This window comes from Schistocerca piceifrons, chromosome 9, assembly GCF_021461385.2.
Source record: "Schistocerca piceifrons isolate TAMUIC-IGC-003096 chromosome 9, iqSchPice1.1, whole genome shotgun sequence".
In the NCBI taxonomy this organism is placed as follows: Eukaryota; Metazoa; Arthropoda; class Insecta; order Orthoptera; family Acrididae; genus Schistocerca; species Schistocerca piceifrons.
The window spans coordinates 96,542,749-96,569,209 of record NC_060146.1 but is presented as its reverse complement, the minus strand read 5'-3'; the positions used below and the strand labels follow the sequence as shown (position 1 = coordinate 96,569,209).

Below are 26,461 nucleotides of genomic sequence, written 5' to 3'. Positions count from 1 at the left end.
TGTAGTGGTGGGAGGAGGGTTCTTCGTGCGCATTACAGCACGCTTGCCAATTGTGGCTGCTAATCGTTGGCTCGTATCTGCCTTGACACATTTTCTGGCTGTGAATTATTCCACTTGCATGGCAGTGTGCGCATGTTGGGGTGTTAAAAATTCTGGAGGCGCTGGGTATCGATCCCAGTACCTCTCGCATGCTAAGCGAGCGCTCTACCATCTGAGCTACGCCCCCTGCTGACGAACTGCGCTACATACAGCCATATCAATGGCACAGACCCTTGCACTCCCATTATTCCGCTGACAAACACTACTCTCAATGTGTCCGTGAGGGTGTCTTTCAGGTTTCCTGCATTCTGTATCGAATCGTAGTTGGCCAAAATCAAAGTGGCACGCACGACGTCGAAAATAGCGTTCGGCCAACGCTCTGAGGTAGACGAACGTGTTGTCCGCTCTCTAGACTTCATTGAGGTTAGGCCGTTATACCTAAGGCAGATTTGCACTCGATGACACCTCGACAACAGCCGGTCCTCACATTTACGTCTTGCTCTCCTTACGTCAGTATACGAGTCTGTGACGCTGGCTTTGCAACATCTTGCGTGCCTTTAGGCTCGCCGCGACCAACACTTACCACGCACTGACCACAAAACATGGAGGCGCCGGGGCTTGAACCCGGGACCTTTCACATGCAAAGCGAACGCTCTACCAACTGAGCTACGCCCCCAAGCACAACCAAGCTGCGCTGTTCTCCGTTCTTTGCTACTCTTATGTGCACGGACACGATGGTTGGTTGGTTTGCAGGGGTGAAGGGACCAGAGTACAAAGGCGCGGACACGTTCATATACGCAAGAGTTCCAAGTAGTTTCGATGCTCTGGTATTACGACTGCAAATTCCGTCCGTTTTTAACGTCTTAAATTGAAGGGACAGTCACAAGTTGCTCCGTTTTCACTCCATGTCGACAATCACACAGCACCTGAGGTAACAAGCACATCTGAAGACCCATTGTGCACTCGACTGTTCATGCCAACTCACTGCCTCGCACTTTACTACTGTGTACCACTCTTGTCGTCCAACTGCAAAAGACTGGGCCACAACAACTTTCCGCGTCTCCATTGCACTGCGCAAACTACGAAACGCTCCCCAAACATGGCACTCACCCACGCAGACGACTTTTCCGACTTTACACGACGCTCACGCTAGTGACAGCCTTATTTAGAGCTTGACGTCGCACACAAGCGAATGAGCACATTTCGCCTACGACTTAGGCCGCCCTCCTAGTGTGGCTGTTCGGTGTCTGCAGGCAGCGAGGGGCTGCAAGCTTCCTGTGTTCGCGCCTATGTCACCTCTGCTTGCTTGTCAGAGACAGAGTATCGCAAAACATACAACTCACTCCATGAATTGATTGCTACGGCATCTGTCATCAGCAGTCACAACTAGCAACACCAGTAGCAGCCGACTGCACGTCAAGAATTGGAATGTGCAGTGGGATTTTTGTGAATTCGGCGCAAGGCTGATCTTTGCGACATAGGTTTGAGAATCTTATGGGAACACTTGTACTGTTTCTAAATTAAGTGTAGTGGTGGGAGGAGGGTTCTTCGTGCGCATTACAGCACGCTTGCCAATTGTGGCTGCTAATCGTTGGCTCGTATCTGCCTTGACACATTTTCTGGCTGTGAATTATTCCACTTGCATGGCAGTGTGCGCATGTTGGGGTGTTAAAAATTCTGGAGGCGCTGGGATTCGATCCCAGTACCTCTCGCATGCTAAGCGAGCGCTCTACCATCTGAGCTACGCCCCCTGTTGACGAACTGCTCTACATACAGCCATATCAATGGCACAGACCCTTGCACTCCCATTATTCCGCTGACGAACACTACTCTCAATGTGTCCGTGAGGGTGTCTTTCAGGTTTCCTGCATTCTGTATCGAATCGTAGTTGGCCAAAATCAAAGTGGCACGCACGACGTCGAAAATAGCGTTCGGCCAACGCTCTGAGGTAGACGAACGTGTTGTCCACTCTCTAGACTTCATTGAGGTTAGGCCGTTATACCTAAGGCAGATTTGCACTCGATGACACCTCGACAACAGCCGGTCCTCACATTTACGTCTTGCTCTCCTTACGTCAGTATACGAGTCTGTGACGCTGGCTTTGCAACATCTTGCGTGCCTTTAGGCTCGCCGCGACCAACACTTACCACGCACTGACCACAAAACATGGAGGCGCCGGGGCTTGAACCCGGGACCTTTCACATGCAAAGCGAACGCTCTACCAACTGAGCTACGCCCCCAAGCACAACCAAGCTGCGCTGTTCTCCGTTCTTTGCTACTCTTATGTGCACGGACACGATGGTTGGTTGGTTTGCAGGGGTGAAGGGACCAGAGTACAAAGGCGCGGACACGTTCACATACGCAAGAGTTCCAAGTAGTTTCGATGCTCTGGTATTACGACTGCAAATTCCGTCCGTTTTTAACGTCTTAAATTGAAGGGACAGTCACAAGTTGCTCCGTTTTCACTCCATGTCGACAATCACACAGCACCTGAGGTAACAAGCACATCTGAAGACCCATTGTGCACTCGACTGTTCATGCCAACTCACTGCCTCGCACTTTACTACTGTGTACCACTCTTGTCGTCCAACTGCAAAAGACTGGGCCACAACAACTTTCCGCGTCTCCATTGCACTGCGCAAACTACGAAACGCTCCCCAAACATGGCACTCACCCACGCAGACGACTTTTCCGACTTTACACGACGCTCACGCAACGCTCACGCTAGTGACAGCCTTATTTAGAGCTTGACGTCGCACACAAGCGAATGAGCACATTTCGCCTACGACTTAGGCCGCCCTCCTAGTGTGGCTGTTCGGTGTCTGCAGGCAGCGAGGGGCTGCAAGCTTCCTGTGTTCGCGCCTATGTCACCTCTGCTTGCTTGTCAGAGACAGAGTATCGCAAAACATACAACTCACTCCATGAATTGATTGCTACGGCATCTGTCATCAGCAGTCACAACTAGCAACACCAGTAGCAGCCGACTGCACGTAAAGAATTGGAATGTGCAGTGGGATTTTTGTGAATTCGGCGCAAGGCTGATCTTTGCGACATAGGTTTGAGAATCTTATGGGAACACTTGTACTGTTTCTAAATTAAGTGTAGTGGTGGGAGGAGGGTTCTTCGTGCGCATTACAGCACGCTTGCCAATTGTGGCTGCTAATCGTTGGCTCGTATCTGCCTTGACACATTTTCTGGCTGTGAATTATTCCACTTGCATGGCAGTGTGCGCATGTTGGGGTGTTAAAAATTCTGGAGGCGCTGGGTATCGATCCCAGTACCTCTCGCATGCTAAGCGAGCGCTCTACCATCTGAGCTACGCCCCCTGCTGACGAACTGCGCTACATACAGCCATATCAATGGCACAGACCCTTGCACTCCCATTATTCCGCTGACAAACACTACTCTCAATGTGTCCGTGAGGGTGTCTTTCAGGTTTCCTGCATTCTGTATCGAATCGTAGTTGGCCAAAATCAAAGTGGCACGCACGACGTCGAAAATAGCGTTCGGCCAACGCTCTGAGGTAGACGAACGTGTTGTCCGCTCTCTAGACTTCATTGAGGTTAGGCCGTTATACCTAAGGCAGATTTGCACTCGATGACACCTCGACAACAGCCGGTCCTCACATTTACGTCTTGCTCTCCTTACGTCAGTATACGAGTCTGTGACGCTGGCTTTGCAACATCTTGCGTGCCTTTAGGCTCGCCGCGACCAACACTTACCACGCACTGACCACAAAACATGGAGGCGCCGGGGCTTGAACCCGGGACCTTTCACATGCAAAGCGAACGCTCTACCAACTGAGCTACGCCCCCAAGCACAACCAAGCTGCGCTGTTCTCCGTTCTTTGCTACTCTTATGTGCACGGACACGATGGTTGGTTGGTTTGCAGGGGTGAAGGGACCAGAGTACAAAGGCGCGGACACGTTCATATACGCAAGAGTTCCAAGTAGTTTCGATGCTCTGGTATTACGACTGCAAATTCCGTCCGTTTTTAACGTCTTAAATTGAAGGGACAGTCACAAGTTGCTCCGTTTTCACTCCATGTCGACAATCACACAGCACCTGAGGTAACAAGCACATCTGAAGACCCATTGTGCACTCGACTGTTCATGCCAACTCACTGCCTCGCACTTTACTACTGTGTACCACTCTTGTCGTCCAACTGCAAAAGACTGGGCCACAACAACTTTCCGCGTCTCCATTGCACTGCGCAAACTACGAAACGCTCCCCAAACATGGCACTCACCCACGCAGACGACTTTTCCGACTTTACACGACGCTCACGCAACGCTCACGCTAGTGACAGCCTTATTTAGAGCTTGACGTCGCACACAAGCGAATGAGCACATTTCGCCTACGACTTAGGCCGCCCTCCTAGTGTGGCTGTTCGGTGTCTGCAGGCAGCGAGGGGCTGCAAGCTTCCTGTGTTCGCGCCTATGTCACCTCTGCTTGCTTGTCAGAGACAGAGTATCGCAAAACATACAACTCACTCCATGAATTGATTGCTACGGCATCTGTCATCAGCAGTCACAACTAGCAACACCAGTAGCAGCCGACTGCACGTAAAGAATTGGAATGTGCAGTGGGATTTTTGTGAATTCGGCGCAAGGCTGATCTTTGCGACATAGGTTTGAGAATCTTATGGGAACACTTGTACTGTTTCTAAATTAAGTGTAGTGGTGGGAGGAGGGTTCTTCGTGCGCATTACAGCACGCTTGCCAATTGTGGCTGCTAATCGTTGGCTCGTATCTGCCTTGACACATTTTCTGGCTGTGAATTATTCCACTTGCATGGCAGTGTGCGCATGTTGGGGTGTTAAAAATTCTGGAGGCGCTGGGTATCGATCCCAGTACCTCTCGCATGCTAAGCGAGCGCTCTACCATCTGAGCTACGCCCCCTGCTGACGAGCTGCGCTACATACAGCCATATCAATGGCACAGACCCTTGCACTCCCATTATTCCGCTGACAAACACTACTCTCAATGTGTCCGTGAGGGTGTCTTTCAGGTTTCCTGCATTCTGTATCGAATCGTAGTTGGCCAAAATCAAAGTGGCACGCACGACGTCGAAAATAGCGTTCGGCCAACGCTCTGAGGTAGACGAACGTGTTGTCCGCTCTCTAGACTTCATTGAGGTTAGGCCGTTATACCTAAGGCAGATTTGCACTCGATGACACCTCGACAACAGCCGGTCCTCACATTTACGTCTTGCTCTCCTTACGTCAGTATACGAGTCTGTGACGCTGGCTTTGCAACATCTTGCGTGCCTTTAGGCTCGCCGCGACCAACACTTACCACGCACTGACCACAAAACATGGAGGCGCCGGGGCTTGAACCCGGGACCTTTCACATGCAAAGCGAACGCTCTACCAACTGAGCTACGCCCCCAAGCACAACCAAGCTGCGCTGTTCTCCGTTCTTTGCTACTCTTATGTGCACGGACACGATGGTTGGTTGGTTTGCAGGGGTGAAGGGACCAGAGTACAAAGGCGCGGACACGTTCATATACGCAAGAGTTCCAAGTAGTTTCGATGCTCTGGTATTACGACTGCAAATTCCGTCCGTTTTTAACGTCTTAAATTGAAGGGACAGTCACAAGTTGCTCCGTTTTCACTCCATGTCGACAATCACACAGCACCTGAGGTAACAAGCACATCTGAAGACCCATTGTGCACTCGACTGTTCATGCCAACTCACTGCCTCGCACTTTACTACTGTGTACCACTCTTGTCGTCCAACTGCAAAAGACTGGGCCACAACAACTTTCCGCGTCTCCATTGCACTGCGCAAACTACGAAACGCTCCCCAAACATGGCACTCACCCACGCAGACGACTTTTCCGACTTTACACGACGCTCACGCAACGCTCACGCTAGTGACAGCCTTATTTAGAGCTTGACGTCGCACACAAGCGAATGAGCACATTTCGCCTACGACTTAGGCCGCCCTCCTAGTGTGGCTGTTCGGTGTCTGCAGGCAGCGAGGGGCTGCAAGCTTCCTGTGTTCGCGCCTATGTCACCTCTGCTTGCTTGTCAGAGACAGAGTATCGCAAAACATACAACTCACTCCATGAATTGATTGCTACGGCATCTGTCATCAGCAGTCACAACTAGCAACACCAGTAGCAGCCGACTGCACGTAAAGAATTGGAATGTGCAGTGGGATTTTTGTGAATTCGGCGCAAGGCTGATCTTTGCGACATAGGTTTGAGAATCTTATGGGAACACTTGTACTGTTTCTAAATTAAGTGTAGTGGTGGGAGGAGGGTTCTTCGTGCGCATTACAGCACGCTTGCCAATTGTGGCTGCTAATCGTTGGCTCGTATCTGCCTTGACACATTTTCTGGCTGTGAATTATTCCACTTGCATGGCAGTGTGCGCATGTTGGGGTGTTAAAAATTCTGGAGGCGCTGGGTATCGATCCCAGTACCTCTCGCATGCTAAGCGAGCGCTCTACCATCTGAGCTACGCCCCCTGCTGACGAACTGCGCTACATACAGCCATATCAATGGCACAGACCCTTGCACTCCCATTATTCCGCTGACAAACACTACTCTCAATGTGTCCGTGAGGGTGTCTTTCAGGTTTCCTGCATTCTGTATCGAATCGTAGTTGGCCAAAATCAAAGTGGCACGCACGACGTCGAAAATAGCGTTCGGCCAACGCTCTGAGGTAGACGAACGTGTTGTCCGCTCTCTAGACTTCATTGAGGTTAGGCCGTTATACCTAAGGCAGATTTGCACTCGATGACACCTCGACAACAGCCGGTCCTCACATTTACGTCTTGCTCTCCTTACGTCAGTATACGAGTCTGTGACGCTGGCTTTGCAACATCTTGCGTGCCTTTAGGCTCGCCGCGACCAACACTTACCACGCACTGACCACAAAACATGGAGGCGCCGGGGCTTGAACCCGGGACCTTTCACATGCAAAGCGAACGCTCTACCAACTGAGCTACGCCCCCAAGCACAACCAAGCTGCGCTGTTCTCCGTTCTTTGCTACTCTTATGTGCACGGACACGATGGTTGGTTGGTTTGCAGGGGTGAAGGGACCAGAGTACAAAGGCGCGGACACGTTCATATACGCAAGAGTTCCAAGTAGTTTCGATGCTCTGGTATTACGACTGCAAATTCCGTCCGTTTTTAACGTCTTAAATTGAAGGGACAGTCACAAGTTGCTCCGTTTTCACTCCATGTCGACAATCACACAGCACCTGAGGTAACAAGCACATCTGAAGACCCATTGTGCACTCGACTGTTCATGCCAACTCACTGCCTCGCACTTTACTACTGTGTACCACTCTTGTCGTCCAACTGCAAAAGACTGGGCCACAACAACTTTCCGCGTCTCCATTGCACTGCGCAAACTACGAAACGCTCCCCAAACATGGCACTCACCCACGCAGACGACTTTTCCGACTTTGCACGACGCTCACGCAACGCTCACGCTAGTGACAGCCTTATTTAGAGCTTGACGTCGCACACAAGCGAATGAGCACATTTCGCCTACGACTTAGGCCGCCCTCCTAGTGTGGCTGTTCGGTGTCTGCAGGCAGCGAGGGGCTGCAAGCTTCCTGTGTTCGCGCCTATGTCACCTCTGCTTGCTTGTCAGAGACAGAGTATCGCAAAACATACAACTCACTCCATGAATTGATTGCTACGGCATCTGTCATCAGCAGTCACAACTAGCAACACCAGTAGCAGCCGACTGCACGTAAAGAATTGGAATGTGCAGTGGGATTTTTGTGAATTCGGCGCAAGGCTGATCTTTGCGACATAGGTTTGAGAATCTTATGGGAACACTTGTACTGTTTCTAAATTAAGTGTAGTGGTGGGAGGAGGGTTCTTCGTGCGCATTACAGCACGCTTGCCAATTGTGGCTGCTAATCGTTGGCTCGTATCTGCCTTGACACATTTTCTGGCTGTGAATTATTCCACTTGCATGGCAGTGTGCGCATGTTGGGGTGTTAAAAATTCTGGAGGCGCTGGGTATCGATCCCAGTACCTCTCGCATGCTAAGCGAGCGCTCTACCATCTGAGCTACGCCCCCTGCTGACGAACTGCGCTACATACAGCCATATCAATGGCACAGACCCTTGCACTCCCATTATTCCGCTGACAAACACTACTCTCAATGTGTCTGTGAGGGTGTCTTTCAGGTTTCCTGCATTCTGTATCGAATCGTAGTTGGCCAAAATCAAAGTGGCACGCACGACGTCGAAAATAGCGTTCGGCCAACGCTCTGAGGTAGACGAACGTGTTGTCCGCTCTCTAGACTTCATTGAGGTTAGGCCGTTATACCTAAGGCAGATTTGCACTCGATGACACCTCGACAACAGCCGGTCCTCACATTTACGTCTTGCTCTCCTTACGTCAGTATACGAGTCTGTGACGCTGGCTTTGCAACATCTTGCGTGCCTTTAGGCTCGCCGCGACCAACACTTACCACGCACTGACCACAAAACATGGAGGCGCCGGGGCTTGAACCCGGGACCTTTCACATGCAAAGCGAACGCTCTACCAACTGAGCTACGCCCCCAAGCACAACCAAGCTGCGCTGTTCTCCGTTCTTTGCTACTCTTATGTGCACGGACACGATGGTTGGTTGGTTTGCAGGGGTGAAGGGACCAGAGTACAAAGGCGCGGACACGTTCATATACGCAAGAGTTCCAAGTAGTTTCGATGCTCTGGTATTACGACTGCAAATTCCGTCCGTTTTTAACGTCTTAAATTGAAGGGACAGTCACAAGTTGCTCCGTTTTCACTCCATGTCGACAATCACACAGCACCTGAGGTAACAAGCACATCTGAAGACCCATTGTGCACTCGACTGTTCATGCCAACTCACTGCCTCGCACTTTACTACTGTGTACCACTCTTGTCGTCCAACTGCAAAAGACTGGGCCACAACAACTTTCCGCGTCTCCATTGCACTGCGCAAACTACGAAACGCTCCCCAAACATGGCACTCACCCACGCAGACGACTTTTCCGACTTTACACGACGCTCACGCAACGCTCACGCTAGTGACAGCCTTATTTAGAGCTTGACGTCGCACACAAGCGAATGAGCACATTTCGCCTACGACTTAGGCCGCCCTCCTAGTGTGGCTGTTCGGTGTCTGCAGGCAGCGAGGGGCTGCAAGCTTCCTGTGTTCGCGCCTATGTCACCTCTGCTTGCTTGTCAGAGACAGAGTATCGCAAAACATACAACTCACTCCATGAATTGATTGCTACGGCATCTGTCATCAGCAGTCACAACTAGCAACACCAGTAGCAGCCGACTGCACGTAAAGAATTGGAATGTGCAGTGGGATTTTTGTGAATTCGGCGCAAGGCTGATCTTTGCGACATAGGTTTGAGAATCTTATGGGAACACTTGTACTGTTTCTAAATTAAGTGTAGTGGTGGGAGGAGGGTTCTTCGTGCGCATTACAGCACGCTTGCCAATTGTGGCTGCTAATCGTTGGCTCGTATCTGCCTTGACACATTTTCTGGCTGTGAATTATTCCACTTGCATGGCAGTGTGCGCATGTTGGGGTGTTAAAAATTCTGGAGGCGCTGGGTATCGATCCCAGTACCTCTCGCATGCTAAGCGAGCGCTCTACCATCTGAGCTACGCCCCCTGCTGACGAACTGCGCTACATACAGCCATATCAATGGCACAGACCCTTGCACTCCCATTATTCCGCTGACAAACACTACTCTCAATGTGTCCGTGAGGGTGTCTTTCAGGTTTCCTGCATTCTGTATCGAATCGTAGTTGGCCAAAATCAAAGTGGCACGCACGACGTCGAAAATAGCGTTCGGCCAACGCTCTGAGGTAGACGAACGTGTTGTCCGCTCTCTAGACTTCATTGAGGTTAGGCCGTTATACCTAAGGCAGATTTGCACTCGATGACACCTCGACAACAGCCGGTCCTCACATTTACGTCTTGCTCTCCTTACGTCAGTATACGAGTCTGTGACGCTGGCTTTGCAACATCTTGCGTGCCTTTAGGCTCGCCGCGACCAACACTTACCACGCACTGACCACAAAACATGGAGGCGCCGGGGCTTGAACCCGGGACCTTTCACATGCAAAGCGAACGCTCTACCAACTGAGCTACGCCCCCAAGCACAACCAAGCTGCGCTGTTCTCCGTTCTTTGCTACTCTTATGTGCACGGACACGATGGTTGGTTGGTTTGCAGGGGTGAAGGGACCAGAGTACAAAGGCGCGGACACGTTCATATACGCAAGAGTTCCAAGTAGTTTCGATGCTCTGGTATTACGACTGCAAATTCCGTCCGTTTTTAACGTCTTAAATTGAAGGGACAGTCACAAGTTGCTCCGTTTTCACTCCATGTCGACAATCACACAGCACCTGAGGTAACAAGCACATCTGAAGACCCATTGTGCACTCGACTGTTCATGCCAACTCACTGCCTCGCACTTTACTACTGTGTACCACTCTTGTCGTCCAACTGCAAAAGACTGGGCCACAACAACTTTCCGCGTCTCCATTGCACTGCGCAAACTACGAAACGCTCCCCAAACATGGCACTCACCCACGCAGACGACTTTTCCGACTTTACACGACGCTCACGCAACGCTCACGCTAGTGACAGCCTTATTTAGAGCTTGACGTCGCACACAAGCGAATGAGCACATTTCGCCTACGACTTAGGCCGCCCTCCTAGTGTGGCTGTTCGGTGTCTGCAGGCAGCGAGGGGCTGCAAGCTTCCTGTGTTCGCGCCTATGTCACCTCTGCTTGCTTGTCAGAGACAGAGTATCGCAAAACATACAACTCACTCCATGAATTGATTGCTACGGCATCTGTCATCAGCAGTCACAACTAGCAACACCAGTAGCAGCCGACTGCACGTAAAGAATTGGAATGTGCAGTGGGATTTTTGTGAATTCGGCGCAAGGCTGATCTTTGCGACATAGGTTTGAGAATCTTATGGGAACACTTGTACTGTTTCTAAATTAAGTGTAGTGGTGGGAGGAGGGTTCTTCGTGCGCATTACAGCACGCTTGCCAATTGTGGCTGCTAATCGTTGGCTCGTATCTGCCTTGACACATTTTCTGGCTGTGAATTATTCCACTTGCATGGCAGTGTGCGCATGTTGGGGTGTTAAAAATTCTGGAGGCGCTGGGTATCGATCCCAGTACCTCTCGCATGCTAAGCGAGCGCTCTACCATCTGAGCTACGCCCCCTGCTGACGAGCTGCGCTACATACAGCCATATCAATGGCACAGACCCTTGCACTCCCATTATTCCGCTGACAAACACTACTCTCAATGTGTCCGTGAGGGTGTCTTTCAGGTTTCCTGCATTCTGTATCGAATCGTAGTTGGCCAAAATCAAAGTGGCACGCACGACGTCGAAAATAGCGTTCGGCCAACGCTCTGAGGTAGACGAACGTGTTGTCCGCTCTCTAGACTTCATTGAGGTTAGGCCGTTATACCTAAGGCAGATTTGCACTCGATGACACCTCGACAACAGCCGGTCCTCACATTTACGTCTTGCTCTCCTTACGTCAGTATACGAGTCTGTGACGCTGGCTTTGCAACATCTTGCGTGCCTTTAGGCTCGCCGCGACCAACACTTACCACGCACTGACCACAAAACATGGAGGCGCCGGGGCTTGAACCCGGGACCTTTCACATGCAAAGCGAACGCTCTACCAACTGAGCTACGCCCCCAAGCACAACCAAGCTGCGCTGTTCTCCGTTCTTTGCTACTCTTATGTGCACGGACACGATGGTTGGTTGGTTTGCAGGGGTGAAGGGACCAGAGTACAAAGGCGCGGACACGTTCATATACGCAAGAGTTCCAAGTAGTTTCGATGCTCTGGTATTACGACTGCAAATTCCGTCCGTTTTTAACGTCTTAAATTGAAGGGACAGTCACAAGTTGCTCCGTTTTCACTCCATGTCGACAATCACACAGCACCTGAGGTAACAAGCACATCTGAAGACCCATTGTGCACTCGACTGTTCATGCCAACTCACTGCCTCGCACTTTACTACTGTGTACCACTCTTGTCGTCCAACTGCAAAAGACTGGGCCACAACAACTTTCCGCGTCTCCATTGCACTGCGCAAACTACGAAACGCTCCCCAAACATGGCACTCACCCACGCAGACGACTTTTCCGACTTTACACGACGCTCACGCAACGCTCACGCTAGTGACAGCCTTATTTAGAGCTTGACGTCGCACACAAGCGAATGAGCACATTTCGCCTACGACTTAGGCCGCCCTCCTAGTGTGGCTGTTCGGTGTCTGCAGGCAGCGAGGGGCTGCAAGCTTCCTGTGTTCGCGCCTATGTCACCTCTGCTTGCTTGTCAGAGACAGAGTATCGCAAAACATACAACTCACTCCATGAATTGATTGCTACGGCATCTGTCATCAGCAGTCACAACTAGCAACACCAGTAGCAGCCGACTGCACGTAAAGAATTGGAATGTGCAGTGGGATTTTTGTGAATTCGGCGCAAGGCTGATCTTTGCGACATAGGTTTGAGAATCTTATGGGAACACTTGTACTGTTTCTAAATTAAGTGTAGTGGTGGGAGGAGGGTTCTTCGTGCGCATTACAGCACGCTTGCCAATTGTGGCTGCTAATCGTTGGCTCGTATCTGCCTTGACACATTTTCTGGCTGTGAATTATTCCACTTGCATGGCAGTGTGCGCATGTTGGGGTGTTAAAAATTCTGGAGGCGCTGGGTATCGATCCCAGTACCTCTCGCATGCTAAGCGAGCGCTCTACCATCTGAGCTACGCCCCCTGCTGACGAACTGCGCTACATACAGCCATATCAATGGCACAGACCCTTGCACTCCCATTATTCCGCTGACAAACACTACTCTCAATGTGTCCGTGAGGGTGTCTTTCAGGTTTCCTGCATTCTGTATCGAATCGTAGTTGGCCAAAATCAAAGTGGCACGCACGACGTCGAAAATAGCGTTCGGCCAACGCTCTGAGGTAGACGAACGTGTTGTCCGCTCTCTAGACTTCATTGAGGTTAGGCCGTTATACCTAAGGCAGATTTGCACTCGATGACACCTCGACAACAGCCGGTCCTCACATTTACGTCTTGCTCTCCTTACGTCAGTATACGAGTCTGTGACGCTGGCTTTGCAACATCTTGCGTGCCTTTAGGCTCGCCGCGACCAACACTTACCACGCACTGACCACAAAACATGGAGGCGCCGGGGCTTGAACCCGGGACCTTTCACATGCAAAGCGAACGCTCTACCAACTGAGCTACGCCCCCAAGCACAACCAAGCTGCGCTGTTCTCCGTTCTTTGCTACTCTTATGTGCACGGACACGATGGTTGGTTGGTTTGCAGGGGTGAAGGGACCAGAGTACAAAGGCGCGGACACGTTCATATACGCAAGAGTTCCAAGTAGTTTCGATGCTCTGGTATTACGACTGCAAATTCCGTCCGTTTTTAACGTCTTAAATTGAAGGGACAGTCACAAGTTGCTCCGTTTTCACTCCATGTCGACAATCACACAGCACCTGAGGTAACAAGCACATCTGAAGACCCATTGTGCACTCGACTGTTCATGCCAACTCACTGCCTCGCACTTTACTACTGTGTACCACTCTTGTCGTCCAACTGCAAAAGACTGGGCCACAACAACTTTCCGCGTCTCCATTGCACTGCGCAAACTACGAAACGCTCCCCAAACATGGCACTCACCCACGCAGACGACTTTTCCGACTTTGCACGACGCTCACGCAACGCTCACGCTAGTGACAGCCTTATTTAGAGCTTGACGTCGCACACAAGCGAATGAGCACATTTCGCCTACGACTTAGGCCGCCCTCCTAGTGTGGCTGTTCGGTGTCTGCAGGCAGCGAGGGGCTGCAAGCTTCCTGTGTTCGCGCCTATGTCACCTCTGCTTGCTTGTCAGAGACAGAGTATCGCAAAACATACAACTCACTCCATGAATTGATTGCTACGGCATCTGTCATCAGCAGTCACAACTAGCAACACCAGTAGCAGCCGACTGCACGTAAAGAATTGGAATGTGCAGTGGGATTTTTGTGAATTCGGCGCAAGGCTGATCTTTGCGACATAGGTTTGAGAATCTTATGGGAACACTTGTACTGTTTCTAAATTAAGTGTAGTGGTGGGAGGAGGGTTCTTCGTGCGCATTACAGCACGCTTGCCAATTGTGGCTGCTAATCGTTGGCTCGTATCTGCCTTGACACATTTTCTGGCTGTGAATTATTCCACTTGCATGGCAGTGTGCGCATGTTGGGGTGTTAAAAATTCTGGAGGCGCTGGGTATCGATCCCAGTACCTCTCGCATGCTAAGCGAGCGCTCTACCATCTGAGCTACGCCCCCTGCTGACGAACTGCGCTACATACAGCCATATCAATGGCACAGACCCTTGCACTCCCATTATTCCGCTGACAAACACTACTCTCAATGTGTCTGTGAGGGTGTCTTTCAGGTTTCCTGCATTCTGTATCGAATCGTAGTTGGCCAAAATCAAAGTGGCACGCACGACGTCGAAAATAGCGTTCGGCCAACGCTCTGAGGTAGACGAACGTGTTGTCCGCTCTCTAGACTTCATTGAGGTTAGGCCGTTATACCTAAGGCAGATTTGCACTCGATGACACCTCGACAACAGCCGGTCCTCACATTTACGTCTTGCTCTCCTTACGTCAGTATACGAGTCTGTGACGCTGGCTTTGCAACATCTTGCGTGCCTTTAGGCTCGCCGCGACCAACACTTACCACGCACTGACCACAAAACATGGAGGCGCCGGGGCTTGAACCCGGGACCTTTCACATGCAAAGCGAACGCTCTACCAACTGAGCTACGCCCCCAAGCACAACCAAGCTGCGCTGTTCTCCGTTCTTTGCTACTCTTATGTGCACGGACACGATGGTTGGTTGGTTTGCAGGGGTGAAGGGACCAGAGTACAAAGGCGCGGACACGTTCATATACGCAAGAGTTCCAAGTAGTTTCGATGCTCTGGTATTACGACTGCAAATTCCGTCCGTTTTTAACGTCTTAAATTGAAGGGACAGTCACAAGTTGCTCCGTTTTCACTCCATGTCGACAATCACACAGCACCTGAGGTAACAAGCACATCTGAAGACCCATTGTGCACTCGACTGTTCATGCCAACTCACTGCCTCGCACTTTACTACTGTGTACCACTCTTGTCGTCCAACTGCAAAAGACTGGGCCACAACAACTTTCCGCGTCTCCATTGCACTGCGCAAACTACGAAACGCTCCCCAAACATGGCACTCACCCACGCAGACGACTTTTCCGACTTTACACGACGCTCACGCAACGCTCACGCTAGTGACAGCCTTATTTAGAGCTTGACGTCGCACACAAGCGAATGAGCACATTTCGCCTACGACTTAGGCCGCCCTCCTAGTGTGGCTGTTCGGTGTCTGCAGGCAGCGAGGGGCTGCAAGCTTCCTGTGTTCGCGCCTATGTCACCTCTGCTTGCTTGTCAGAGACAGAGTATCGCAAAACATACAACTCACTCCATGAATTGATTGCTACGGCATCTGTCATCAGCAGTCACAACTAGCAACACCAGTAGCAGCCGACTGCACGTAAAGAATTGGAATGTGCAGTGGGATTTTTGTGAATTCGGCGCAAGGCTGATCTTTGCGACATAGGTTTGAGAATCTTATGGGAACACTTGTACTGTTTCTAAATTAAGTGTAGTGGTGGGAGGAGGGTTCTTCGTGCGCATTACAGCACGCTTGCCAATTGTGGCTGCTAATCGTTGGCTCGTATCTGCCTTGACACATTTTCTGGCTGTGAATTATTCCACTTGCATGGCAGTGTGCGCATGTTGGGGTGTTAAAAATTCTGGAGGCGCTGGGTATCGATCCCAGTACCTCTCGCATGCTAAGCGAGCGCTCTACCATCTGAGCTACGCCCCCTGCTGACGAACTGCGCTACATACAGCCATATCAATGGCACAGACCCTTGCACTCCCATTATTCCGCTGACAAACACTACTCTCAATGTGTCTGTGAGGGTGTCTTTCAGGTTTCCTGCATTCTGTATCGAATCGTAGTTGGCCAAAATCAAAGTGGCACGCACGACGTCGAAAATAGCGTTCGGCCAACGCTCTGAGGTAGACGAACGTGTTGTCCGCTCTCTAGACTTCATTGAGGTTAGGCCGTTATACCTAAGGCAGATTTGCACTCGATGACACCTCGACAACAGCCGGTCCTCACATTTACGTCTTGCTCTCCTTACGTCAGTATACGAGTCTGTGACGCTGGCTTTGCAACATCTTGCGTGCCTTTAGGCTCGCCGCGACCAACACTTACCACGCACTGACCACAAAACATGGAGGCGCCGGGGCTTGAACCCGGGACCTTTCACATGCAAAGCGAACGCTCTACCAACTGAGCTACGCCCCCAAGCACAACCAAGCTGCGCTGTTCTCCGTTCTTTGCTACTCTTATGTGCACGGACACGATGGTTGGTTGGTTTGCAGGGGTGAAGGGACCAGAGTACAAAGGCGCGGACACGTTCATATACGCAAGAGTTCCAAGTAGTTTCGATGCTCTGGTATTACGACTGCAAATTCCGTCCGTTTTTAACGTCTTAAATTGAAGGGACAGTCACAAGTTGCTCCGTTTTCACTCCATGTCGACAATCACACAGCACCTGAGGTAACAAGCACATCTGAAGACCCATTGTGCACTCGACTGTTCATGCCAACTCACTGCCTCGCACTTTACTACTGTGTACCACTCTTGTCGTCCAACTGCAAAAGACTGGGCCACAACAACTTTCCGCGTCTCCATTGCACTGCGCAAACTACGAAACGCTCCCCAAACATGGCACTCACCCACGCAGACGACTTTTCCGACTTTACACGACGCTCACGCAACGCTCACGCTAGTGACAGCCTTATTTAGAGCTTGACGTCGCACACAAGCGAATGAGCACATTTCGCCTACGACTTAGGCCGCCCTCCTAGTGTGGCTGTTCGGTGTCTGCAGGCAGCGAGGGGCTGCAAGCTTCCTGTGTTCGCGCCTATGTCACCTCTGCTTGCTTGTCAGAGACAGAGTATCGCAAAACATACAAGTCACTCCATGAATTGATTGCTACGGCATCTGTCATCAGCAGTCACAACTAGCAACACCAGTAGCAGCCGACTGCACGTCAAGAATTGGAATGTGCAGTGGGATTTTTGTGAATTCGGCGCAAGGCTGATCTTTGCGACATAGGTTTGAGAATCTTATGGGAACACTTGTACTGTTTCTAAATTAAGTGTAGTGGTGGGAGGAGGGTTCTTCGTGCGCATTACAGCACGCTTGCCAATTGTGGCTGCTAATCGTTGGCTCGTATCTGCCTTGACACATTTTCTGGCTGTGAATTATTCCACTTGCATGGCAGTGTGCGCATGTTGGGGTGTTAAAAATTCTGGAGGCGCTGGGTATCGATCCCAGTACCTCTCGCATGCTAAGCGAGCGCTCTACCATCTGAGCTACGCCCCCTGCTGACGAACTGCGCTACATACAGCCATATCAATGGCACAGACCCTTGCACTCCCATTATTCCGCTGACAAACACTACTCTCAATGTGTCCGTGAGGGTGTCTTTCAGGTTTCCTGCATTCTGTATCGAATCGTAGTTGGCCAAAATCAAAGTGGCACGCACGACGTCGAAAATAGCGTTCGGCCAACGCTCTGAGGTAGACGAACGTGTTGTCCGCTCTCTAGACTTCATTGAGGTTAGGCCGTTATACCTAAGGCAGATTTGCACTCGATGACACCTCGACAACAGCCGGTCCTCACATTTACGTCTTGCTCTCCTTACGTCAGTATACGAGTCTGTGACGCTGGCTTTGCAACATCTTGCGTGCCTTTAGGCTCGCCGCGACCAACACTTACCACGCACTGACCACAAAACATGGAGGCGCCGGGGCTTGAACCCGGGACCTTTCACATGCAAAGCGAACGCTCTACCAACTGAGCTACGCCCCCAAGCACAACCAAGCTGCGCTGTTCTCCGTTCTTTGCTACTCTTATGTGCACGGACACGATGGTTGGTTGGTTTGCAGGGGTGAAGGGACCAGAGTACAAAGGCGCGGACACGTTCATATACGCAAGAGTTCCAAGTAGTTTCGATGCTCTGGTATTACGACTGCAAATTCCGTCCGTTTTTAACGTCTTAAATTGAAGGGACAGTCACAAGTTGCTCCGTTTTCACTCCATGTCGACAATCACACAGCACCTGAGGTAACAAGCACATCTGAAGACCCATTGTGCACTCGACTGTTCATGCCAACTCACTGCCTCGCACTTTACTACTGTGTACCACTCTTGTCGTCCAACTGCAAAAGACTGGGCCACAACAACTTTCCGCGTCTCCATTGCACTGCGCAAACTACGAAACGCTCCCCAAACATGGCACTCACCCACGCAGACGACTTTTCCGACTTTACACGACGCTCACGCAACGCTCACGCTAGTGACAGCCTTATTTAGAGCTTGACGTCGCACACAAGCGAATGAGCACATTTCGCCTACGACTTAGGCCGCCCTCCTAGTGTGGCTGTTCGGTGTCTGCAGGCAGCGAGGGGCTGCAAGCTTCCTGTGTTCGCGCCTATGTCACCTCTGCTTGCTTGTCAGAGACAGAGTATCGCAAAACATACAACTCACTCCATGAATTGATTGCTACGGCATCTGTCATCAGCAGTCACAACTAGCAACACCAGTAGCAGCCGACTGCACGTAAAGAATTGGAATGTGCAGTGGGATTTTTGTGAATTCGGCGCAAGGCTGATCTTTGCGACATAGGTTTGAGAATCTTATGGGAACACTTGTACTGTTTCTAAATTAAGTGTAGTGGTGGGAGGAGGGTTCTTCGTGCGCATTACAGCACGCTTGCCAATTGTGGCTGCTAATCGTTGGCTCGTATCTGCCTTGACACATTTTCTGGCTGTGAATTATTCCACTTGCATGGCAGTGTGCGCATGTTGGGGTGTTAAAAATTCTGGAGGCGCTGGGTATCGATCCCAGTACCTCTCGCATGCTAAGCGAGCGCTCTACCATCTGAGCTACGCCCCCTGCTGACGAACTGCGCTACATACAGCCATATCAATGGCACAGACCCTTGCACTCCCATTATTCCGCTGACAAACACTACTCTCAATGTGTCTGTGAGGGTGTCTTTCAGGTTTCCTGCATTCTGTATCGAATCGTAGTTGGCCAAAATCAAAGTGGCACGCACGACGTCGAAAATAGCGTTCGGCCAACGCTCTGAGGTAGACGAACGTGTTGTCCGCTCTCTAGACTTCATTGAGGTTAGACCGTTATACCTAAGGCAGATTTGCACTCGATGACACCTCGACAACAGCCGGTCCTCACATTTACGTCTTGCTCTCCTTACGTCAGTATACGAGTCTGTGACGCTGGCTTTGCAACATCTTGCGTGCCTTTAGGCTCGCCGCGACCAACACTTACCACGCACTGACCACAAAACATGGAGGCGCCGGGGCTTGAACCCGGGACCTTTCACATGCAAAGCGAACGCTCTACCAACTGAGCTACGCCCCCAAGCACAACCAAGCTGCGCTGTTCTCCGTTCTTTGCTACTCTTATGTGCACGGACACGATGGTTGGTTGGTTTGCAGGGGTGAAGGGACCAGAGTACAAAGGCGCGGACACGTTCATATACGCAAGAGTTCCAAGTAGTTTCGATGCTCTGGTATTACGACTGCAAATTCCGTCCGTTTTTAACGTCTTAAATTGAAGGGACAGTCACAAGTTGCTCCGTTTTCACTCCATGTCGACAATCACACAGCACCTGAGGTAACAAGCACATCTGAAGACCCATTGTGCACTCGACTGTTCATGCCAACTCACTGCCTCGCACTTTACTACTGTGTACCACTCTTGTCGTCCAACTGCAAAAGACTGGGCCACAACAACTTTCCGCGTCTCCATTGCACTGCGCAAACTACGAAACGCTCCCCAAACATGGCACTCACCCACGCAGACGACTTTTCCGACTTTACACGACGCTCACGCAACGCTCACGCTAGTGACAGCCTTATTTAGAGCTTGACGTCGCACACAAGCGAATGAGCACATTTCGCCTACGACTTAGGCCGCCCTCCTAGTGTGGCTGTTCGGTGTCTGCAGGCAGCGAGGGGCTGCAAGCTTCCTGTGTTCGCGCCTATGTCACCTCTGCTTGCTTGTCAGAGACAGAGTATCGCAAAACATACAAGTCACTCCATGAATTGATTGCTACGGCATCTGTCATCAGCAGTCACAACTAGCAACACCAGTAGCAGCCGACTGCACGTCAAGAATTGGAATGTGCAGTGGGATTTTTGTGAATTCGGCGCAAGGCTGATCTTTGCGACATAGGTTTGAGAATCTTATGGGAACACTTGTACTGTTTCTAAATTAAGTGTAGTGGTGGGAGGAGGGTTCTTCGTGCGCATTACAGCACGCTTGCCAATTGTGGCTGCTAATCGTTGGCTCGTATCTGCCTTGACACATTTTCTGGCTGTGAATTATTCCACTTGCATGGCAGTGTGCGCATGTTGGGGTGTTAAAAATTCTGGAGGCGCTGGGTATCGATCCCAGTACCTCTCGCATGCTAAGCGAGCGCTCTACCATCTGAGCTACGCCCCCTGCTGACGAACTGCGCTACATACAGCCATATCAATGGCACAGACCCTTGCACTCCCATTATTCCGCTGACAAACACTACTCTCAATGTGTCCGTGAGGGTGTCTTTCAGGTTTCCTGCATTCTGTATCGAATCGTAGTTGGCCAAAATCAAAGTGGCACGCACGACGTCGAAAATAGCGTTCGGCCAACGCTCTGAGGTAGACGAACGTGTTGTCCGCTCTCTAGACTTCATTGAGGTTAGGCCGTTATACCTAAGGCAGATTTGCACTCGATGACACCTCGACAACAGCCGGTCCTCACATTTACGTCTTGCTCTCCTTACGTCAGTATACGAGTCTGTGACGCTGGCTTTGCAACATCTTGCGTGCCTTTAGGCTCGCCGCGACCAACACTTACCACGCACTGACCACAAAACATGGAGGCGCCGGGGCTTGAACCCGGGACCTTTCACATGCAAAGCGAACGCTCTACCAACTGAGCTACGCCCCCAAGCACAACCAAGCTGCGCTGTTCTCCGTTCTTTGCTACTCTTATGTGCACGGACACGATGGTTGGTTGGTTTGCAGGGGTGAAGGGACCAGAGTACAAAGGCGCGGACACGTTCATATACGCAAGAGTTCCAAGTAGTTTCGATGCTCTGGTATTACGACTGCAAATTCCGTCCGTTTTTAACGTCTTAAATTGAAGGGACAGTCACAAGTTGCTCCGTTTTCACTCCATGTCGACAATCACACAGCACCTGAGGTAACAAGCACATCTGAAGACCCATTGTGCACTCGACTGTTCATGCCAACTCACTGCCTCGCACTTTACTACTGTGTACCACTCTTGTCGTCCAACTGCAAAAGACTGGGCCACAACAACTTTCCGCGTCTCCATTGCACTGCGCAAACTACGAAACGCTCCCCAAACATGGCACTCACCCACGCAGACGACTTTTCCGACTTTACACGACGCTCACGCAACGCTCACGCTAGTGACAGCCTTATTTAGAGCTTGACGTCGCACACAAGCGAATGAGCACATTTCGCCTACGACTTAGGCCGCCCTCCTAGTGTGGCTGTTCGGTGTCTGCAGGCAGCGAGGGGCTGCAAGCTTCCTGTGTTCGCGCCTATGTCACCTCTGCTTGCTTGTCAGAGACAGAGTATCGCAAAACATACAACTCACTCCATGAATTGATTGCTACGGCATCTGTCATCAGCAGTCACAACTAGCAACACCAGTAGCAGCCGACTGCACGTAAAGAATTGGAATGTGCAGTGGGATTTTTGTGAATTCGGCGCAAGGCTGATCTTTGCGACATAGGTTTGAGAATCTTATGGGAACACTTGTACTGTTTCTAAATTAAGTGTAGTGGTGGGAGGAGGGTTCTTCGTGCGCATTACAGCACGCTTGCCAATTGTGGCTGCTAATCGTTGGCTCGTATCTGCCTTGACACATTTTCTGGCTGTGAATTATTCCACTTGCATGGCAGTGTGCGCATGTTGGGGTGTTAAAAATTCTGGAGGCGCTGGGTATCGATCCCAGTACCTCTCGCATGCTAAGCGAGCGCTCTACCATCTGAGCTACGCCCCCTGCTGACGAACTGCGCTACATACAGCCATATCAATGGCACAGACCCTTGCACTCCCATTATTCCGCTGACAAACACTACTCTCAATGTGTCTGTGAGGGTGTCTTTCAGGTTTCCTGCATTCTGTATCGAATCGTAGTTGGCCAAAATCAAAGTGGCACGCACGACGTCGAAAATAGCGTTCGGCCAACGCTCTGAGGTAGACGAACGTGTTGTCCGCTCTCTAGACTTCATTGAGGTTAGACCGTTATACCTAAGGCAGATTTGCACTCGATGACACCTCGACAACAGCCGGTCCTCACATTTACGTCTTGCTCTCCTTACGTCAGTATACGAGTCTGTGACGCTGGCTTTGCAACATCTTGCGTGCCTTTAGGCTCGCCGCGACCAACACTTACCACGCACTGACCACAAAACATGGAGGCGCCGGGGCTTGAACCCGGGACCTTTCACATGCAAAGCGAACGCTCTACCAACTGAGCTACGCCCCCAAGCACAACCAAGCTGCGCTGTTCTCCGTTCTTTGCTACTCTTATGTGCACGGACACGATGGTTGGTTGGTTTGCAGGGGTGAAGGGACCAGAGTACAAAGGCGCGGACACGTTCATATACGCAAGAGTTCCAAGTAGTTTCGATGCTCTGGTATTACGACTGCAAATTCCGTCCGTTTTTAACGTCTTAAATTGAAGGGACAGTCACAAGTTGCTCCGTTTTCACTCCATGTCGACAATCACACAGCACCTGAGGTAACAAGCACATCTGAAGACCCATTGTGCACTCGACTGTTCATGCCAACTCACTGCCTCGCACTTTACTACTGTGTACCACTCTTGTCGTCCAACTGCAAAAGACTGGGCCACAACAACTTTCCGCGTCTCCATTGCACTGCGCAAACTACGAAACGCTCCCCAAACATGGCACTCACCCACGCAGACGACTTTTCCGACTTTACACGACGCTCACGCAACGCTCACGCTAGTGACAGCCTTATTTAGAGCTTGACGTCGCACACAAGCGAATGAGCACATTTCGCCTACGACTTAGGCCGCCCTCCTAGTGTGGCTGTTCGGTGTCTGCAGGCAGCGAGGGGCTGCAAGCTTCCTGTGTTCGCGCCTATGTCACCTCTGCTTGCTTGTCAGAGACAGAGTATCGCAAAACATACAACTCACTCCATGAATTGATTGCTACGGCATCTGTCATCAGCAGTCACAACTAGCAACACCAGTAGCAGCCGACTGCACGTAAAGAATTGGAATGTGCAGTGGGATTTTTGTGAATTCGGCGCAAGGCTGATCTTTGCGACATAGGTTTGAGAATCTTATGGGAACACTTGTACTGTTTCTAAATTAAGTGTAGTGGTGGGAGGAGGGTTCTTCGTGCGCATTACAGCACGCTTGCCAATTGTGGCTGCTAATCGTTGGCTCGTATCTGCCTTGACACATTTTCTGGCTGTGAATTATTCCACTTGCATGGCAGTGTGCGCATGTTGGGGTGTTAAAAATTCTGGAGGCGCTGGGTATCGATCCCAGTACCTCTCGCATGCTAAGCGAGCGCTCTACCATCTGAGCTACGCCCCCTGCTGACGAACTGCGCTACATACAGCCATATCAATGGCACAGACCCTTGCACTCCCATTATTCCGCTGACAAACACTACTCTCAATGTGTCCGTGAGGGTGTCTTTCAGGTTTCCTGCATTCTGTATCGAATCGTAGTTGGCCAAAATCAAAGTGGCACGCACGACGTCGAAAATAGCGTTCGGCCAACGCTCTGAGGTAGACGAACGTGTTGTCCGCTCTCTAGACTTCATTGAGGTTAGGCCGTTATACCTAAGGCAGATTTGCACTCGATGACACCTCGACAACAGCCGGTCCTCACATTTACGTCTTGCTCTCCTTACGTCAGTATACGAGTCTGTGACGCTGGCTTTGCAACATCTTGCGTGCCTTTAGGCTCGCCGCGACCAACACTTACCACGCACTGACCACAAAACATGGAGGCGCCGGGGCTTGAACCCGGGACCTTTCACATGCAAAGCGAACGCTCTACCAACTGAGCTACGCCCCCAAGCACAACCAAGCTGCGCTGTTCTCCGTTCTTTGCTACTCTTATGTGCACGGACACGATGGTTGGTTGGTTTGCAGGGGTGAAGGGACCAGAGTACAAAGGCGCGGACACGTTCATATACGCAAGAGTTCCAAGTAGTTTCGATGCTCTGGTATTACGACTGCAAATTCCGTCCGTTTTTAACGTCTTAAATTGAAGGGACAGTCACAAGTTGCTCCGTTTTCACTCCATGTCGACAATCACACAGCACCTGAGGTAACAAGCACATCTGAAGACCCATTGTGCACTCGACTGTTCATGCCAACTCACTGCCTCGCACTTTACTACTGTGTACCACTCTTGTCGTCCAACTGCAAAAGACTGGGCCACAACAACTTTCCGCGTCTCCATTGCACTGCGCAAACTACGAAACGCTCCCCAAACATGGCACTCACCCACGCAGACGACTTTTCCGACTTTACACGACGCTCACGCAACGCTCACGCTAGTGACAGCCTTATTTAGAGCTTGACGTCGCACACAAGCGAATGAGCACATTTCGCCTACGACTTAGGCCGCCCTCCTAGTGTGGCTGTTCGGTGTCTGCAGGCAGCGAGGGGCTGCAAGCTTCCTGTGTTCGCGCCTATGTCACCTCTGCTTGCTTGTCAGAGACAGAGTATCGCAAAACATACAACTCACTCCATGAATTGATTGCTACGGCATCTGTCATCAGCAGTCACAACTAGCAACACCAGTAGCAGCCGACTGCACGTCAAGAATTGGAATGTGCAGTGGGATTTTTGTGAATTCGGCGCAAGGCTGATCTTTGCGACATAGGTTTGAGAATCTTATGGGAACACTTGTACTGTTTCTAAATTAAGTGTAGTGGTGGGAGGAGGGTTCTTCGTGCGCATTACAGCACGCTTGCCAATTGTGGCTGCTAATCGTTGGCTCGTATCTGCCTTGACACATTTTCTGGCTGTGAATTATTCCACTTGCATGGCAGTGTGCGCATGTTGGGGTGTTAAAAATTCTGGAGGCGCTGGGTATCGATCCCAGTACCTCTCGCATGCTAAGCGAGCGCTCTACCATCTGAGCTACGCCCCCTGCTGACGAACTGCGCTACATACAGCCATATCAATGGCACAGACCCTTGCACTCCCATTATTCCGCTGACAAACACTACTCTCAATGTGTCCGTGAGGGTGTCTTTCAGGTTTCCTGCATTCTGTATCGAATCGTAGTTGGCCAAAATCAAAGTGGCACGCACGACGTCGAAAATAGCGTTCGGCCAACGCTCTGAGGTAGACGAACGTGTTGTCCGCTCTCTAGACTTCATTGAGGTTAGGCCGTTATACCTAAGGCAGATTTGCACTCGATGACACCTCGACAACAGCCGGTCCTCACATTTACGTCTTGCTCTCCTTACGTCAGTATACGAGTCTGTGACGCTGGCTTTGCAACATCTTGCGTGCCTTTAGGCTCGCCGCGACCAACACTTACCACGCACTGACCACAAAACATGGAGGCGCCGGGGCTTGAACCCGGGACCTTTCACATGCAAAGCGAACGCTCTACCAACTGAGCTACGCCCCCAAGCACAACCAAGCTGCGCTGTTCTCCGTTCTTTGCTACTCTTATGTGCACGGACACGATGGTTGGTTGGTTTGCAGGGGTGAAGGGACCAGAGTACAAAGGCGCGGACACGTTCATATACGCAAGAGTTCCAAGTAGTTTCGATGCTCTGGTATTACGACTGCAAATTCCGTCCGTTTTTAACGTCTTAAATTGAAGGGACAGTCACAAGTTGCTCCGTTTTCACTCCATGTCGACAATCACACAGCACCTGAGGTAACAAGCACATCTGAAGACCCATTGTGCACTCGACTGTTCATGCCAACTCACTGCCTCGCACTTTACTACTGTGTACCACTCTTGTCGTCCAACTGCAAAAGACTGGGCCACAACAACTTTCCGCGTCTCCATTGCACTGCGCAAACTACGAAACGCTCCCCAAACATGGCACTCACCCACGCAGACGACTTTTCCGACTTTACACGACGCTCACGCAACGCTCACGCTAGTGACAGCCTTATTTAGAGCTTGACGTCGCACACAAGCGAATGAGCACATTTCGCCTACGACTTAGGCCG

At 50.9% G+C, this 26,461-nt stretch overlaps 34 non-coding genes across 34 annotated transcripts; all 34 read right to left on the bottom strand.

Annotated features, from left to right (window-relative positions):
* Positions 1–153: 153 nt before the first annotated feature.
* On the bottom strand, positions 154–226 carry Trnaa-agc. Its single transcript has one exon. It is a non-coding gene; the product is annotated as a tRNA-Ala (tRNA).
* A 416-nt stretch (positions 227–642) lies between these two features.
* Trnaa-ugc lies at positions 643–715 on the bottom strand. Its single transcript has one exon. It is a non-coding gene; the product is annotated as a tRNA-Ala (tRNA).
* A 1,002-nt stretch (positions 716–1,717) lies between these two features.
* On the bottom strand, positions 1,718–1,790 carry Trnaa-agc. Its single transcript has one exon. It is a non-coding gene; the product is annotated as a tRNA-Ala (tRNA).
* A 416-nt stretch (positions 1,791–2,206) lies between these two features.
* On the bottom strand, positions 2,207–2,279 carry Trnaa-ugc. The gene has a single exon. It is a non-coding gene; the product is annotated as a tRNA-Ala (tRNA).
* A 1,013-nt stretch (positions 2,280–3,292) lies between these two features.
* Trnaa-agc lies at positions 3,293–3,365 on the bottom strand. The gene has a single exon. It is a non-coding gene; the product is annotated as a tRNA-Ala (tRNA).
* A 416-nt stretch (positions 3,366–3,781) lies between these two features.
* Positions 3,782–3,854, bottom strand: Trnaa-ugc. The gene has a single exon. It is a non-coding gene; the product is annotated as a tRNA-Ala (tRNA).
* Positions 3,855–4,867: 1,013 nt separating this feature from the next.
* Positions 4,868–4,940, bottom strand: Trnaa-agc. The gene has a single exon. It is a non-coding gene; the product is annotated as a tRNA-Ala (tRNA).
* A 416-nt stretch (positions 4,941–5,356) lies between these two features.
* On the bottom strand, positions 5,357–5,429 carry Trnaa-ugc. The gene has a single exon. It is a non-coding gene; the product is annotated as a tRNA-Ala (tRNA).
* A 1,013-nt stretch (positions 5,430–6,442) lies between these two features.
* On the bottom strand, positions 6,443–6,515 carry Trnaa-agc. The gene has a single exon. It is a non-coding gene; the product is annotated as a tRNA-Ala (tRNA).
* Positions 6,516–6,931: 416 nt separating this feature from the next.
* Trnaa-ugc lies at positions 6,932–7,004 on the bottom strand. Its single transcript has one exon. It is a non-coding gene; the product is annotated as a tRNA-Ala (tRNA).
* A 1,013-nt stretch (positions 7,005–8,017) lies between these two features.
* Positions 8,018–8,090, bottom strand: Trnaa-agc. Its single transcript has one exon. It is a non-coding gene; the product is annotated as a tRNA-Ala (tRNA).
* Positions 8,091–8,506: 416 nt separating this feature from the next.
* On the bottom strand, positions 8,507–8,579 carry Trnaa-ugc. The gene has a single exon. It is a non-coding gene; the product is annotated as a tRNA-Ala (tRNA).
* Positions 8,580–9,592: 1,013 nt separating this feature from the next.
* Positions 9,593–9,665, bottom strand: Trnaa-agc. The gene has a single exon. It is a non-coding gene; the product is annotated as a tRNA-Ala (tRNA).
* A 416-nt stretch (positions 9,666–10,081) lies between these two features.
* Trnaa-ugc lies at positions 10,082–10,154 on the bottom strand. The gene has a single exon. It is a non-coding gene; the product is annotated as a tRNA-Ala (tRNA).
* Positions 10,155–11,167: 1,013 nt separating this feature from the next.
* Positions 11,168–11,240, bottom strand: Trnaa-agc. The gene has a single exon. It is a non-coding gene; the product is annotated as a tRNA-Ala (tRNA).
* Positions 11,241–11,656: 416 nt separating this feature from the next.
* Trnaa-ugc lies at positions 11,657–11,729 on the bottom strand. The gene has a single exon. It is a non-coding gene; the product is annotated as a tRNA-Ala (tRNA).
* Positions 11,730–12,742: 1,013 nt separating this feature from the next.
* On the bottom strand, positions 12,743–12,815 carry Trnaa-agc. The gene has a single exon. It is a non-coding gene; the product is annotated as a tRNA-Ala (tRNA).
* A 416-nt stretch (positions 12,816–13,231) lies between these two features.
* Trnaa-ugc lies at positions 13,232–13,304 on the bottom strand. Its single transcript has one exon. It is a non-coding gene; the product is annotated as a tRNA-Ala (tRNA).
* A 1,013-nt stretch (positions 13,305–14,317) lies between these two features.
* On the bottom strand, positions 14,318–14,390 carry Trnaa-agc. The gene has a single exon. It is a non-coding gene; the product is annotated as a tRNA-Ala (tRNA).
* A 416-nt stretch (positions 14,391–14,806) lies between these two features.
* Positions 14,807–14,879, bottom strand: Trnaa-ugc. Its single transcript has one exon. It is a non-coding gene; the product is annotated as a tRNA-Ala (tRNA).
* A 1,013-nt stretch (positions 14,880–15,892) lies between these two features.
* On the bottom strand, positions 15,893–15,965 carry Trnaa-agc. Its single transcript has one exon. It is a non-coding gene; the product is annotated as a tRNA-Ala (tRNA).
* A 416-nt stretch (positions 15,966–16,381) lies between these two features.
* On the bottom strand, positions 16,382–16,454 carry Trnaa-ugc. The gene has a single exon. It is a non-coding gene; the product is annotated as a tRNA-Ala (tRNA).
* A 1,013-nt stretch (positions 16,455–17,467) lies between these two features.
* On the bottom strand, positions 17,468–17,540 carry Trnaa-agc. Its single transcript has one exon. It is a non-coding gene; the product is annotated as a tRNA-Ala (tRNA).
* A 416-nt stretch (positions 17,541–17,956) lies between these two features.
* On the bottom strand, positions 17,957–18,029 carry Trnaa-ugc. The gene has a single exon. It is a non-coding gene; the product is annotated as a tRNA-Ala (tRNA).
* Positions 18,030–19,042: 1,013 nt separating this feature from the next.
* On the bottom strand, positions 19,043–19,115 carry Trnaa-agc. The gene has a single exon. It is a non-coding gene; the product is annotated as a tRNA-Ala (tRNA).
* Positions 19,116–19,531: 416 nt separating this feature from the next.
* Trnaa-ugc lies at positions 19,532–19,604 on the bottom strand. Its single transcript has one exon. It is a non-coding gene; the product is annotated as a tRNA-Ala (tRNA).
* A 1,013-nt stretch (positions 19,605–20,617) lies between these two features.
* Positions 20,618–20,690, bottom strand: Trnaa-agc. The gene has a single exon. It is a non-coding gene; the product is annotated as a tRNA-Ala (tRNA).
* Positions 20,691–21,106: 416 nt separating this feature from the next.
* Positions 21,107–21,179, bottom strand: Trnaa-ugc. The gene has a single exon. It is a non-coding gene; the product is annotated as a tRNA-Ala (tRNA).
* A 1,013-nt stretch (positions 21,180–22,192) lies between these two features.
* Trnaa-agc lies at positions 22,193–22,265 on the bottom strand. The gene has a single exon. It is a non-coding gene; the product is annotated as a tRNA-Ala (tRNA).
* A 416-nt stretch (positions 22,266–22,681) lies between these two features.
* Positions 22,682–22,754, bottom strand: Trnaa-ugc. The gene has a single exon. It is a non-coding gene; the product is annotated as a tRNA-Ala (tRNA).
* Positions 22,755–23,767: 1,013 nt separating this feature from the next.
* Trnaa-agc lies at positions 23,768–23,840 on the bottom strand. Its single transcript has one exon. It is a non-coding gene; the product is annotated as a tRNA-Ala (tRNA).
* Positions 23,841–24,256: 416 nt separating this feature from the next.
* On the bottom strand, positions 24,257–24,329 carry Trnaa-ugc. Its single transcript has one exon. It is a non-coding gene; the product is annotated as a tRNA-Ala (tRNA).
* A 1,013-nt stretch (positions 24,330–25,342) lies between these two features.
* Positions 25,343–25,415, bottom strand: Trnaa-agc. The gene has a single exon. It is a non-coding gene; the product is annotated as a tRNA-Ala (tRNA).
* A 416-nt stretch (positions 25,416–25,831) lies between these two features.
* Positions 25,832–25,904, bottom strand: Trnaa-ugc. Its single transcript has one exon. It is a non-coding gene; the product is annotated as a tRNA-Ala (tRNA).
* Positions 25,905–26,461: the final 557 nt, after the last annotated feature.